This window comes from Nerophis ophidion, linkage group LG12, assembly GCF_033978795.1.
Source record: "Nerophis ophidion isolate RoL-2023_Sa linkage group LG12, RoL_Noph_v1.0, whole genome shotgun sequence".
Classification (NCBI taxonomy): domain Eukaryota; kingdom Metazoa; phylum Chordata; class Actinopteri; order Syngnathiformes; family Syngnathidae; genus Nerophis; species Nerophis ophidion.
Window position 1 is genome coordinate 37,428,181 of NC_084622.1, and position 13,964 is coordinate 37,442,144.

Here is a 13,964-nt window from a genome sequence, read left to right on the forward strand (position 1 = left end):
AGTAGTAAAATTTTGCCAAATTGCTATCATTAGCTGACAACAAACAAAGCTAATTTAGTGATACATGGTGCTTGTTACGTGCCAGAAGAGGGCAGCATATAATGCTTACAACACTTTGGAAAGTTTGCGCTCTCTAGGCAGCCGTGTAAAGGTTGCAAACAGTCCCTTTAACTAGTGACTAGAGGGGCGCTCACACTTTGCGGGTGTCGATGGCAGTTCATGACAGTTTTCACACGTTTTCAACACAGCGCTAAACCCTTTAAAAAGTGGAGAATAGTAACAACCCTAAAAGGTTCACAACATCGTTTAAAGGGATGGCGGGGTGACTGCAAAGAAGCATAAACCACGCTTAAAAGTGAGAACTAAGGCTAACACAACAGCATTGAAAAAGTTTGAAACGTTTTTTCCTCTGTTTTACAACAGTTTTTTTGTGGGGCTCTTTTCTGATAATTGGGGTGTTAGAGGTTTTAAACCCTTTATGTCCCTTTGCCTCCATAGCTTGTTACTATTAACAACTATTAGGCTCTGAAGCAGCCTCCCCCTACTTAAGATAACAGCACTGGCAGAGGGTGAAACATCTGGATGGCATATTCAGCCAGGCAATAATGCTGCCTTTGTTTCTGTGCCATAAGCACTGCTCTATGGTCAGTATTGAAGGGGCTGCAGGGGAGTGGAGAGCAGCAAGAGGTCTCTGCAAAGGCTTAAAATCAGGGGCGTCCAAACTTTGTCCAAACACATGCAAAAATATTGGACCACACCAATCCATTTTGTACAATAAAGATACTCTAACCAACAGAATGTAGATCAGTAATCCAAAGAGTTTCATTAGGTCTTAAAAAATTATGCAATTTTATTATTCTTATAGCCAGACCTATTAGCCAGGTACGGAAATAACCACAGGTCCGGTTATAAGAATAACAAAATCGCATAATGTAGATCAACTTATACTAAACCATCTGAACAAACAAATCCACATCTTAGCTTTGTGTTATAGGTCACAAAGTAAATTAGTGTAAAATCTAATTTAGCCATTTAGATATTGAATTTCTTGTTTTTTCTTACTATTCTTTACTAATAATATTATTCAGCCAACTGAAACCTTTTTATGAATATTGGCACGCTCTAAAACTTACCATATTTTACAAAACAATTGTCCAAGTTTACGCATGGAAACCATCGAGGAGCATTTATAGTGCTCTAGACACAGGTCGTCGGCCATTTTGGGTTTAAGGTCGCAATTTAGGGGAAATTTGCACCAACTCCATTTTTTTGGCAAGAACTTTGTACCCGTTTATTAGGACAAGTCACATGGAAAGCATCGAAGACCCTACACAAGGCACACAGGTCGAGGGACATTTTTAGAGTTTTAAAGTCACTGTTTTTTTTTCGCAATTTGCGCCAATTCTATCTTTTAAGGGAGTAGGTCGGGGGAGATTATTTGGGTAGTTTTCAAATCCGGGACATGTTTATTTTGTCTGTAGAATGTGTCACAGACCAAAGGCATACCAGCTTCAGACAATGTCTACACTAAGCTGTATAACCCCCTAAAGAAATAATTATTTAGCTAAGCCCCGTTTCAGCCACACTAAACTATCGTTTAAGGTCCCTCTCCTTGAAATTGTTTTTACACGGGTATGTGCACCAAGTATTTCTTGAATCTCAGGCTCTTATCTTTGTATGGACTCATTGATCGATTACAAACTGAGTTCGGAGAGTCAGTGACACCAAAAAGACCGCGCACCACACAGGAAGTGACGTCAGAAAGAACGCGCCACAGCCTGCTTCATAGTAGAGCGGTTTTGTAACTCAGAGCTAACCACTGGAAATATGGAGGTGAGTCATCCAGACATGCCCGTGTTTCTCCTTCCGTCTGTAAAGACGCTTGTGGAAATCACACATGAATACCTTTAGAGAAAGTGACTGCAGCTATTTCAGATACTACACAAGAGAACTCTCGATTGTCCGGGTCAACTGTGATTCTACTTACCGAAAAACTTTGTCCATTAGTCGAAAGAGAGACAACGAGAATGCAGGCTCCTGTGACTGTGATAAAAAAAGGTAGCATGTGCTTTGTATAACCTGGTCGTCGAGGGAGGACCACAGAAAACGGCGAATGCTTTTGGACTGGCAAAGCAGACTGTATCAGTTATTGTCCGCCATGTATGTCACAGACTCAACGTCTAGGTCCAGAGTATATAAAGTCACCAAAAACGGAGGGACAATAAAGTGAAGAATGTCCTGACCAGATATCTACATCCCAAGATTGATTGTTGTAAAATGTTCTTTGACACTTTGTGTACTGCCATGTGTTTATTAAAGATTTGATTAATTTATGATGGCTCAGGTGTGATTCACTACAATCAGGGATGGGAATGAAGATTTACAAAATCGGCGTGTGCACTACGACGTCTGCTAGGGGGGTCGGGGGACATGCCCCCGCAGAACATTTTTGAAATATATGTTAGCTTAGGATGCATTTCCTGCTATTTTGAGTCAAAATCTAACAATATTCTCCTGACCAAAATTTCCCATTTATTAGCAAGTATTTTTTTTATAAAAATGTATTATGTGATGATATGTATGTATACAAGTTCACACATATATCTAATTCTTGCATACTTTTGGATTATAGACAAAAATAGGCCTACAAATGGATTAACCAGAATTCTTCTCCGTAAACTCACTTTACTTAGACGCCTTGCCGATTTCGCGTGGTAAAAGAGTGCCACCTTTCCCCGAGATCCGTAGTTCTCAATGTCCTTGCAATATAAGCACTGAGCACGTCCCGGTTCATCACATTTTGCAATGAAATCGTTGATAAGTTCGTCTACTTCTACGATATTGTTGTTAATCTTCACCTTCAGTTTGATAGATATATCGAGCCATGCCCAGTTCCACTTGTTTCTCACGCCCTTATCGATATCTTTCGCTAATGAAGCATTCCTATCTTGAATAAGCTTAACCATATCTCAAACTGTTTTGTCAATAAAGAAACGTGTTAATTGAGAGCTACTGTGTTTTCTTTCCAGATTAGTCGCCGATAAACACAACCAATATAAAAAGAATACGAGTTAAGAAACGCTCACAATAATTGAGGATCAGGGACTAGATTTTGTCGGCAAACAACGCGTGCAGACGTCTATAACGGGCAATATCATTGGTTGATATTGTCAGCTGATAATAGAGCTAGCCAATCTGGTGCCTTCACACATTGGCATTATATTTTTCGCGGGAATTCTCTGCCTTGTACTGATAACTAGGTCAACGCAGAGACAAAAACCATGAGTACCTAACCCCCCCTATAATTTTCTCCCCGGATTTAAACGATGTTTCACAGAAATGACCCTGGCGGCGCCAAAATCGGCGGAATTCCGCGGATCCGCGGAACATTCCCATCCCTGTACAATAGGGCCCCACAGCACACTGGATTCCAGTTAATTGAAATACCACAACACTGGATATTGTTCAGATGAAGTTAAATTTAAGACTCTATGACGTGCGCATTTTCCGCGTATGCTTATTAGGTCACGTTGCGCCCGTGGACGGAAGAAGGAGGTGGTCTTAAACGGTGGCATTGTTGTGTGTGGACACAGAAAAGGTTAGGTGGGATTTACCCTGGATAACCTTATCCGGCTTAGTGTAAACATTAGACACCAGTACCGTATTTCCTTGAATTGCCGCAGGGCATATAGTAAACGCCTGCCTTGAATTACTCCTGGGTCAATCTCGCTTCCCAAAATGATTAGCGCATGCTTAGTATTACCGCCTGGTCAAATTCGTGACGTCACGAGGGACACTTACCCTGTCATCATTTTCAAAATGGAGGAGGCTGATTTCAATACCGGTAATTTGAAATCGCATAAAGGGAAGAAGATTAAGAGCTATTCAGTAGGATTTAAGGTCCAAGCTTACATCACACTCAAATTTTTACTGCATATCTTTGCTAAGTGCCGAAGTGAGAAGAGGTGTTTAAATAATTAGTGCATGCTTACTTTTACCACATGCCTTTGGTAAACGCAGGAGTGAGAAGACGTTTTAAATTAATTAGCGCTCCGGCGGCAATTCAAGGAAATATGGTTTCAATGCTACAGTACTTCCATCCATCCATCCATTTTGTTACCGCTTGTCCCTTTTCGTCAAACATAATCTGGGGTTAAAACGCACACTGATAATACGTAGTTATTTCATAGCAGTAGTCAAAGTTTCATTGAAAATATATATTTACTAAACGTGCACAATTTAACGACAGATGAACGCAGTTAAAGTAAAAATGGGAGGAGCAAAATACTCCACAGGTTGGCTTCTTTAAATCTTTTTTTTTAACCCCCCTTCTTATAGTATTAGAAGTAAGAGGGACTTACTAGTACCTTTTGAGTAAATTAAAGTTGGTACGAACCCAACACGCTGAATAAGAGTAGAGTTTGTTGGGAAAGGTGTGGTTTATTCAGTGGTAGGAAGACATGTAACGGTATTCCCTTGATATGTCTGGAAACACTGGAGTCGCTTTAAAACCTTCCCAATCACAAATGCTGAGACAATTCCGCCTTTTTAACAGCAGTATACACAATTGAAACGTCATATAACGTTCTTACCTTTAAGGGAAGAGAACGCAGTTCGGTTAAACCTACGAAGTTTGGAGACACAACATTCGTCCTCGGGAGAATAAGCCAAAGAAAAATATAGGTCCTATCTTCTTCTTCGCTCCTGCCCCCCAGCGAACTGCGACAAAGTGATGTTTGTCTTCTTAGAGGGTGAAAATACGACATAAAGGCAGGAAAAGACAATGGCGTTTGAGCGCGTTACACCAAAGTTTGCCTCCGTCCGTCCACTCGCCGTGCTTTTATTTTGCTCTCTCGCCAGTAAGCTGCGGGGGAAAAAAGCCCCTCACTCCTCCTCTCACAGCCTTTCCTCCAGCAGCTCACTCAGCTTTGGAAGTGGGGCACCGCAAGGCATTGTGGACCCTTTAAAGAGAGAGGCCACTACCACAACCTCCGCATCCAGGACATCTCTTTTACGAGGGAAGTAGTCTACTGGACATTAATCAAACCCATCAAAATAATGTACAAAAAATAAGTACAGTGGTACCTCAACTTAAGAGTGTTTTGAGATAAGAGTTGTCTCAATCAATCAATCAATCAATGTTTACTTATATAGCCCTAAATCTGTCTCAAAGGGCTGCAAAAACCACTACGACATCCTCGGGCGAGGAAAACTCACACCCAGTGGGACATCGGTGACAATAATGACTATGAGAACGTGATATTGTGATACTGATGATACTGATGACTATGAGAACATATGAGAACATGATACTGTGAAAGATCAATCCATAATGGATCCAACACAGTCGCGAGAGTCCAGTCCAAAGCGGATCCAACACAGCAGCGAGAGTCCCGTTCACAGCGGAGCCAGCAGGAAACCATCCCAAGCGGAGGCTGATCAGCAGCGCAGAGATGTCCCCAGCCGATACACAGGCGAGCAGTACATGGCCACCGGATCGGACCGGACTCCCTCCACAAAGGAGAGTGGGACATAGAAGAAAAAGAAAAGAAACGGCAGATCAACTGGTCTAAAAAGGGAGTCTATTTAAAGGCTAGAGTATACAAATGAGTTTTAAGGTGAGACTTAAATGCTTCTACTGAGGTAGCATCTCGAACTGTTACCGGGAGGGCATTCCAGAGTACTGGAGCCCGAAATGAAAGAGCTCTACAGCCCGCAGACTTTTTTTGGGCTTTTGGGATCACTAATAAGCCGGAGTCCTTTGAACGCAGATTTCTTGCCGGGACATATGGTACAATACAATCGGCAAGATAGGATGGAGCTAGACCGTGTAGTATTTTATACGTAAGTAGTAAAACCTTAAAGTCACATCTTAAGTGCACAGGAAGCCAGTGCAGGTGAGCCAGTATTGTCTGTCACCTTTTTTATTTTTCTCCTTCTTTTCCTGTCCAGCTTATCAGACAAATCATATAGTTCAGTGGTTCTCAACCTTTTTTTCAGTGAACATTTTTTAAATTTTTGACAAGAACAAGAAAGTTTGATCATATTACGCCTGTACTGGCTCACCTGCATGCACGGGCTTCCTGTGCACTTAAGATGTGACTTTACGGTTTTACTACTTACGTATAAAATACTACACGGTCTAGCTCCAGCCTATCTTGCTGATTGTATTGTACCATATGTCCCGGCAAGAAATCTGAATTCAAAGGACTCCGGCTTATTAGTGATTCCCAGAGCCCAAAAAAAGTCTGCGGGCTATAGAGCGTTTTCCGTTCGGGCTCCAGTACTCTGGAATGCCCTCCCGGAAACACTTCGAGATGCTACCTCAGTAGAAGCATTTAAGTCTCACCTTAAAACTCATTTGTATACTCCAGCCTTTAAATAGACTCCCTTTTTAGACCAGTTGATCTGCCGTTTCTTTTCTTTTTCTCCTCTGTCCCACTGGAGGGGGTCCGGTCCGGTGGCCATGGATGAGGTGCTGGCTGTCCTGAGTCGGGACCCAGGATGGACCGTTCGCCTGTGTATCGGCTGGGACATCTCTGCGCTGCTGATCCGCCTCCGCTTGGGGTGGTTTCCTGCTGGCTCCACCGTGGACGAGACTCTCTTTGCTGTGTTGGATCCACTTTCGACTGGACTCTCACGGTTGTGTTGGATCCATTATGGATTGAACTTTCACAGTATCATGTTAGACCCGCTCGACATCCATTGCTTTCGGTTCCCCTAGAGGGGGGGGTTGCCCACATATGCGGTCCTCTCCAAGGTTTTTCATAGTCATCATTGTCACCGACGTCCCACTGGGTGTGAGTTTTCCTTGCCCTTATGTGGGCTCTACCGAGGATGTCGTTGTGGTTTGTGCAGCCCTTTGAGACATTAGTGATTTAGGGCTATATAAATAATCATTGATTGATTGATTGATTGAGAATTCAAGTACTCCCTAATCAGAGCAAAGCATTTTTGGTTGGAAAAAAAAAGAGATAAAGAAGTAAAATACAGCACTATGTCATCAGTTTCTTATTTATTAAATTATATAAAAGTGAAAAATATTGCTCATTTGTAGTGGTCTTTCTTGAACTATTTGGAAAAAAATATATAAAAATAACAAAAAACGTGTTAAAAAATAAACAAGTGATTCAATTATAAATAGTGAAGTGAATTATATTTATATAGCGCTTTTCTCAAGTGACTCAAAGCGCTTTACATAGTGACACCCAATATCTAAGTTACATTTAAACCAGTGTGGGTGGCACTGGGAGCAGGTGGGTAAAGTGTCTTGCCCAAGGACACAACGGCAGTAACTAGGATGGCACAAGCGGGAATCGAACCTGCAACCCTCAAGTTGCAGGCACGGCCACTCTACCAACCGAGCTATGCCAATAAAGATTTCTACACATAGAAGTAATTATCAACTTAAAGTGCCCTCTTTGGGGATTGTAATAGAGATCCATCTGGATTCATGAACTTAATTCTAAACATTTATTTACAAAAAAGACATCTTTAACATCAATATTTATGGAACATGTCCACAAAAAATCTAGCTGTCAACACTGAATATTGCATTGTTGACTTTTTTTCACAGTTCATGAACTTACATTCATATTTTGTTGAAGTATTATTCAATAAATATATTTATAAAGGATTTTTGAATTGTTGCTATTTTTAGAATATTAAAAAAAAATATCTCATGTACCCCTTGGCATACCTTTGAGTACCCCTAAGGGTACCCCCATTTGAGAACCACTGATATAGTTGTTGTAGATGCCCATATCGGCTGTTCAGATTTACTTTACAAAAGAGAAGTGTAGGATACTTCTCTTGTTGCCTTATTTGAATTTGACTTTATTAAATGTATTTATATTATCATTTGGTGCAGCCGAGCCGTAGCAGGAGGGGATAAAAAGAGAAAAAAAGGAAGACAGAGGGGGGAATTGTGGGGATAAGAGGGGGATTGGACAGAGAGACAAAAATAACAACAGCAAACACAACAATAACAACAAAAACAACAAAAATAGAACATCACCAGCACATACGATATGTACAAATATGATCGGAAAAGTGATAGCAAAGAAGCAGTTAGCGAAATAAATAATAATATAGAAATGACAATAAGCATTTTTACACTACAACTGGAGCAATACAACGACCAATAGAAAAAGCGCTATTGATCATGAGCAATACCAATAGTTTACCTCTATTATCAACAATACAGTTGTTCAAATGCAACAATACATGCATATACATAATGATAACTACAGATGAAAAAAAAAGGAATACCGAAAAATGAAGGGGAAGAGAGAGAGGCAACCTATATTAATCTTGTAGATTGTTATAGTAACAATGGGTTAAGCTTTGTCAGTCTGCCATGTGTTACCCAGTTTCCCCTAAGGCAACAACGTTAATATATGTTTGATGAAACGTGATTATGTGTATGTATGTATATGTACTTGTATATGTACAGAATGTGTTAATGAATGTTTGTACAGTAAATGTGTGTTTGTACCGTGAATGTGCGTGTAGATGGATGAACTTGGAGTATGTAGATAGATAGATAGATAGATAGATAGATAGATAGATAGATAGATAGATAGATAGATAGATAGATAGATAGATAGATAGATAGATAGTACTTTATTGATTCCTTCAGGAGAGTTCCTTCAAGAAAATTAAAATTCCAGCAGCAGTGTACAGAGTTGAGATCAATTTAAAGAAAAAAGTAAAAAGTAAATAATGGGGGTTTAAAAGGAAACAAAATAGAGAAATATTACAAAAAGAATAAAAACAATGGGAATAACAATATAACAGTAAAATAAGAATATAACAAGACAAAGTAGGCAGTAGTGACCATGTTATGAAAACGTATTGCACTGTTATTGTTTTGCATCCCCTGTCATCCTAGTACCCCCCGTCCCCCGTCCCAGAGAGGAGTTGTACAGTCTAATGGCGTGTGGGACAAAGGAGTTCTTGAGTCTATTAGTCCTGCACTTGGGATGAAGCAGTCTAGCACTGAACATGCTCCTCTGGCTACTGATAACGCTATGCAGAGGGTGACTGGCATCATCCAGGATGCTCACTAGTTTGTCCACAGTCCTCTTCTCTGCCACCGTCACCAGTGAGTCCAGTTTCATTCCCATTGTAGAACCGGCCCGCCTGATCAGTTTCTCAAGTCTGGAGCTGTCCTTCTTAGATGTACTGCCCCCCCAGCACACTACCATGTAGAACAGAACACTGGCAACCACAGACTGGTAGTACATCCACAGGAGTTTTCTACAAAAGTTGAAGGAGTGCAGTCTCCTGAGGAAGTGCAGCCTGCTCTGTCCTTTCTTGTACTGGTGGTCCGTGTTAACAGTCCAGTCCAGTTTATTGTCCACCCAAACCCCGAGGTACTTGAATGAGTCCACGGTCTGTACCTCAACTCCCTCGATCACAATAGGTTGTGACCGTGGACTCGACCTCCCAAAGTCAATGACCAGCTCCTTGGTCTTTGACGGATTGAGCTGCAAGATGTTCGTGTGGCACCAGACAACAAAGTCCCTCACCAGGTTCCGAAACTCCTCCTCTCTGCCGTCCCTGATGCACCCGACGATGGCTGTGTCATCCGCGTACTTCTGGATGTGACACAGCTCTGAGTTGTAGCAGAAGTCAGCGGTGTACAGGGGGAAGAGAAGAGGGGCCAGTACATGTAGGTATGTACTGTATTTGTGTATGTATGTGGAAGTGTTGGTACCTATGTATGTATGTTTGTATGTATGAATAACGGTGTGTGTGTAAGTATATGTGTGTTTGTACAATATATTTGACTCCCAGTATGCGTGGGAGCCAGAGTTGTCTGTCATCTAATTTAGTGGTTCTCAAACTTTTTTCGGTGATGTACCCCCTGTGAACATTTTTTTAAATCAAGTACCCCCAAAGCATTTTTGGTTGAAAAAAAGAGATAAAGAAGTCAAATACTGCACTATGTCATCAGTTTCTGATTTATTAAATTGTATAACAGTGCAAAATATTGCTCATTTGTAGTGGTCTTTCTTGAACTATTTGGATAAAAAAAGATATAAAAATAACTGAAAACTTGTTGAAAAATAAAGTGATTCAATTATAAAGATTTCTACACATAGAAGTAATCATCAAATTAAAGTGCCGTCTTTGGGGATTGTAATAGAGATCCATCTGAATTCATGAACTTAATTCTAAACATTTCTTCACAAAAAAACAAATATTTAACATCAATAATTGTGGAACATTTCCACAAAAAATCTTGCTGTCAACACTGAATATTGCATTGTTGCATTTCTTTTCACAGCTTAAGAACTTACATTCATATTTTGTTGAAGTATTATTTAGTAAATATATTTATAAAGGATTTTGAATTGCTGCTATACTTAGAATATTTAAAAAAAAATCTCACGTATCCCTTGGCATACCTTCAAGTACTCCCAGGGGTACGCTTACCCCCATTTGAGAACCACTGATTTAATGTGTCCCACTATCAAACCCATCAAAATTATGTACAAAAAAAACAAGTACTGGTAACTCAACTCAAGAGTGCTTTGAGATAAGAGTTATCTGTCATCTAATTTTTAGGTTTTAAGTGACAGGCAAAAATTTGGATAACAAGCGTCACCTTTATTAATTGGAGTATCAAAAATGTCATAGTAAGTAACGTAGTATCTGCCTAGAACAGTAATTTTCAACCTTTTTTAAGCCAAGGCACATTTTGAAATGTGCCTTGGCTGGCAGCTCACCACCAGCAAAAATCATGAAAAAACAAAACTCAGCTGACAGTAAAAAAATCATTGTCACAATTGTTGGATATGAATTTAAACCATAACCAGCCATGCATTTTTTGGTGTTTTCCTGTGTGTAGTGTAGGGCTGGGCGATATGTCCTTTTTTAATATCCCAATATTTTTAAGCCATATCGCAATACACGATATATATCTCATTATTTTGCCTTAGCCTTGATACATATATATATATATATATATATATATATATACATATATACACACACACACACACACCAGCACCCCTGGTGACCCCAAAGGGAATAAGTGGTAAGAAATGGATGGATATATATATATATATATATATATATATATATATATATATATATATATATATATGTATGTATGTATGTATATATATCCATCCATTTCCTACCACTTATTCCCTTTGGGGTCGCGGGGGGCACTGGTGCCTATCTCAGCTACAATCGGGCGGGAGGCGGTGTACACCCTGGACAAGTCGCCACCTCATCGCATATATATATACATATATATATATATATATATATATATATATATATATATATATATATATGTATATATATATATTTTTTTTAATACCTCAAAAAAGTATGGGGTATTGTCTATAGAATTTTGAGGACAAAAATGAAATTATTCCATTTTGGAATAAGGCTTTAACAAAACAAAATGTGGGAAAAGTGAGTATTTTCCGGAATGCACAGTACAAGTGTTTTGAGTTAGGAGCTACTGTACATCACAGAACCAACTAAGCTTATAAGTTAAGGTACAACTGTGTATAGAAAGTGAAGAGTGCAGACTTAAACACTATTATTTGAGCACCAGCCTTTGATTGGAAGACTGAATGCAGTAATGCAATAACAAAAGGGGCTTCAACAAAAATAGACTATGCACACAAATGCATATCAATTATTATATTTTGAAAATATATTTAAAAGTCATGTAATGTGACTCGAGCGGGGTTGAAAATACACACAGAAGGAACAAAGTAATAATAACCAACAATGGTGCAAGTCTGGATAACTAAAAGCACCCCAAAGAAGGAAAACAAACTAGGTGCACAACATTAGGTACACTTGCACACCTTGATTAATAGAGTGATGCATAAAAAAAAAAATGCTTTTAGCAGCATTTATGTCACTGCATGTTACACATCAGTTTTATTCACATGGCAAGACTAGAAGAAAATAATACCTTATCTTACCTTCTCTTGTGTTTCCTCAAAACAAGTCGTAATGTCACGATTTTGCTGCCTTTTTGCTCCGTAGTTTAGCAGCTAATCCAATTTCATAGTGAATATTTATTTCTTGACATAGACAGACCAGGAGCGCATGAAACGAGAAATAATATACAGAAGTGGCATCAGTCCCAGTTGGTTGGATGAGTAAAAAGGGAAGACGATTGCTGAGACAACATGTCAAGGAATGACCACAAATGTACCTCGGTCAATGTGTGATGTCACAGACTCCCCACTGTTAAATAATACTTTAGAACACAGCATTCAGAGGTATTCAACACTGCTTGCAGGATCACGTCCTAAAGCATGAACCTTGTGATTTGACACTTTGGCATTGTTTAACACAAGTATCCATCATTACAATAACATTTAAACACCAGAAAAGATTACATTAATCTTAGGTCCTCTTATAAGTGAGTTTTTGGAAAAAAAATTATACTAGAGAAGTTTTAATTCCACATATAGAACAATTTACTTTTACTTAAGTATTTTTGTGAAGAAAAAACACCACTTCTACTACATTACATTGAGTTTTACTCTGCGCATTGCATCTATTATTATCTATTGATTGTTGCTTGCAAACAGGTATAGTGTTTTGACTTGTCAGAGAGATTTATTCCAGTGGGCATGAACGTATTCAAAAATAAATGATAAATAAATGATAAATGGGTTGTACTTGTATAGCGCTTTTCTACCTTCAAGGTACTCAAAGCGCTTTGACACTACTTCCACATTTACCCATTCACACACACATTCACACACTGATGGAGGGAGCTGCCATGCAAGGCGCTAACCAGCACCCATCAGGAGCAAGGGTGAAGTGTCTTGCTCAGGACACAACGGACGTGACGAGGTTGGTACTAGGTGGGGATTGAACCAGGGACCCTCGGGTTGGGCACGATTAATATATTTTATTTGTAAAAAGCACTTTACATTGAGCAAAGAACCTCAAAGTGCTACAGTGTATTAAAATAAAATAAAATAAAAAACAACAACAATAATAATAATAATAAAATGAGAATACAAATAAATAAAAATAAAAACTAGAACAGCCTAATAGCCAGAACTAGTATGCACATATCTATAAAAAGGCTTTTTTTTAAAAAAAAAAAAGAAAGGTTTTTAAGCCTTTTTAAAAAGCATCCACAGTCTGTGGTGCCCTCAGGTGGTAAGGGAGAGCGTTCCACAAACTGGGAGCGGCGGAGCAGAAAGCCCAGTGTCCCATAGTTTGTAGCTTTGTCCTCAAAGGTTATACACTTTAGAGTGTTGGGAGCAGCAGATTATTTCATAGATAATAAAAATAAGACTTTTTTTTAACAAAATAAACTTTGCTTGACATATTTAGGTTACCTATTGAAAGAAAAATATGAATGTTACAACATAAATGATTGTGTGTCAAAAACAATAATTCTACAAATGAGATGATTTGCAAAACGAATCGACATTGTTGTTTCACAGATTCCAGCATTTTGTCAATGACGTATTGGCGGACCCACTGTAAAATGTGACATATACCGTATTTCCTTGAATTGCCGCCAGGGCTTTAATCAATTTAAAACCTCTTCTCACTCCTGCGCTTACCAAAGGTATGCGGTAAAAGTAAGCATGCGCTAATTATTTTAAAAACTCTTCTCACTCTGGCACTTACCAAAGGTATGCAGTAAAAATTTGAGTGTGATGTAAGCTTGGACCTTAAATCGTACTGAATAGCTCTTAATCTTCTTCCCTTTATGCGATTTCAAATGACCGGTATTGAAAGCAGCCTCCTCCATTTTGAAAATGATGACAGGAGAAGTGACACTCGTGACGTCACGAGTTTGACCAGGCAGTAATACTGAGCATGTGCTAATTATTTTGGGAATTGCGGCAATTCAAAGAAATACTGAATTTACATTGCAGGTCCACAGCAATGAAGAACGCGTCGATCGTAGTCAGAAGAGGCAGCACACCTCTTCAATGTTTACCTTACAA

The 13,964-nt window shown here is 39.2% G+C and overlaps 1 protein-coding gene across 3 annotated transcripts in view; it reads right to left on the reverse strand.

Annotated features, from left to right (window-relative positions):
* LOC133563407 (ras association domain-containing protein 8) overlaps positions 1-12,093 on the reverse strand; it is a 45,261-nt gene extending 33,168 nt beyond the window's left edge. For 2 of the 3 annotated variants that reach the window (XM_061917524.1, XM_061917522.1), the window contains exon 1: positions 4,593-4,941. The gene's annotated coding sequence lies outside the window, so the exon portion shown is untranslated. Of the gene's footprint in view, positions 1-4,592; positions 4,942-11,960 lie in introns of those variants that run through there. The other variant, XM_061917523.1, reaches the window with a different exon arrangement.
* Between the last annotated feature and the right edge of the window lie 1,871 nt (positions 12,094-13,964).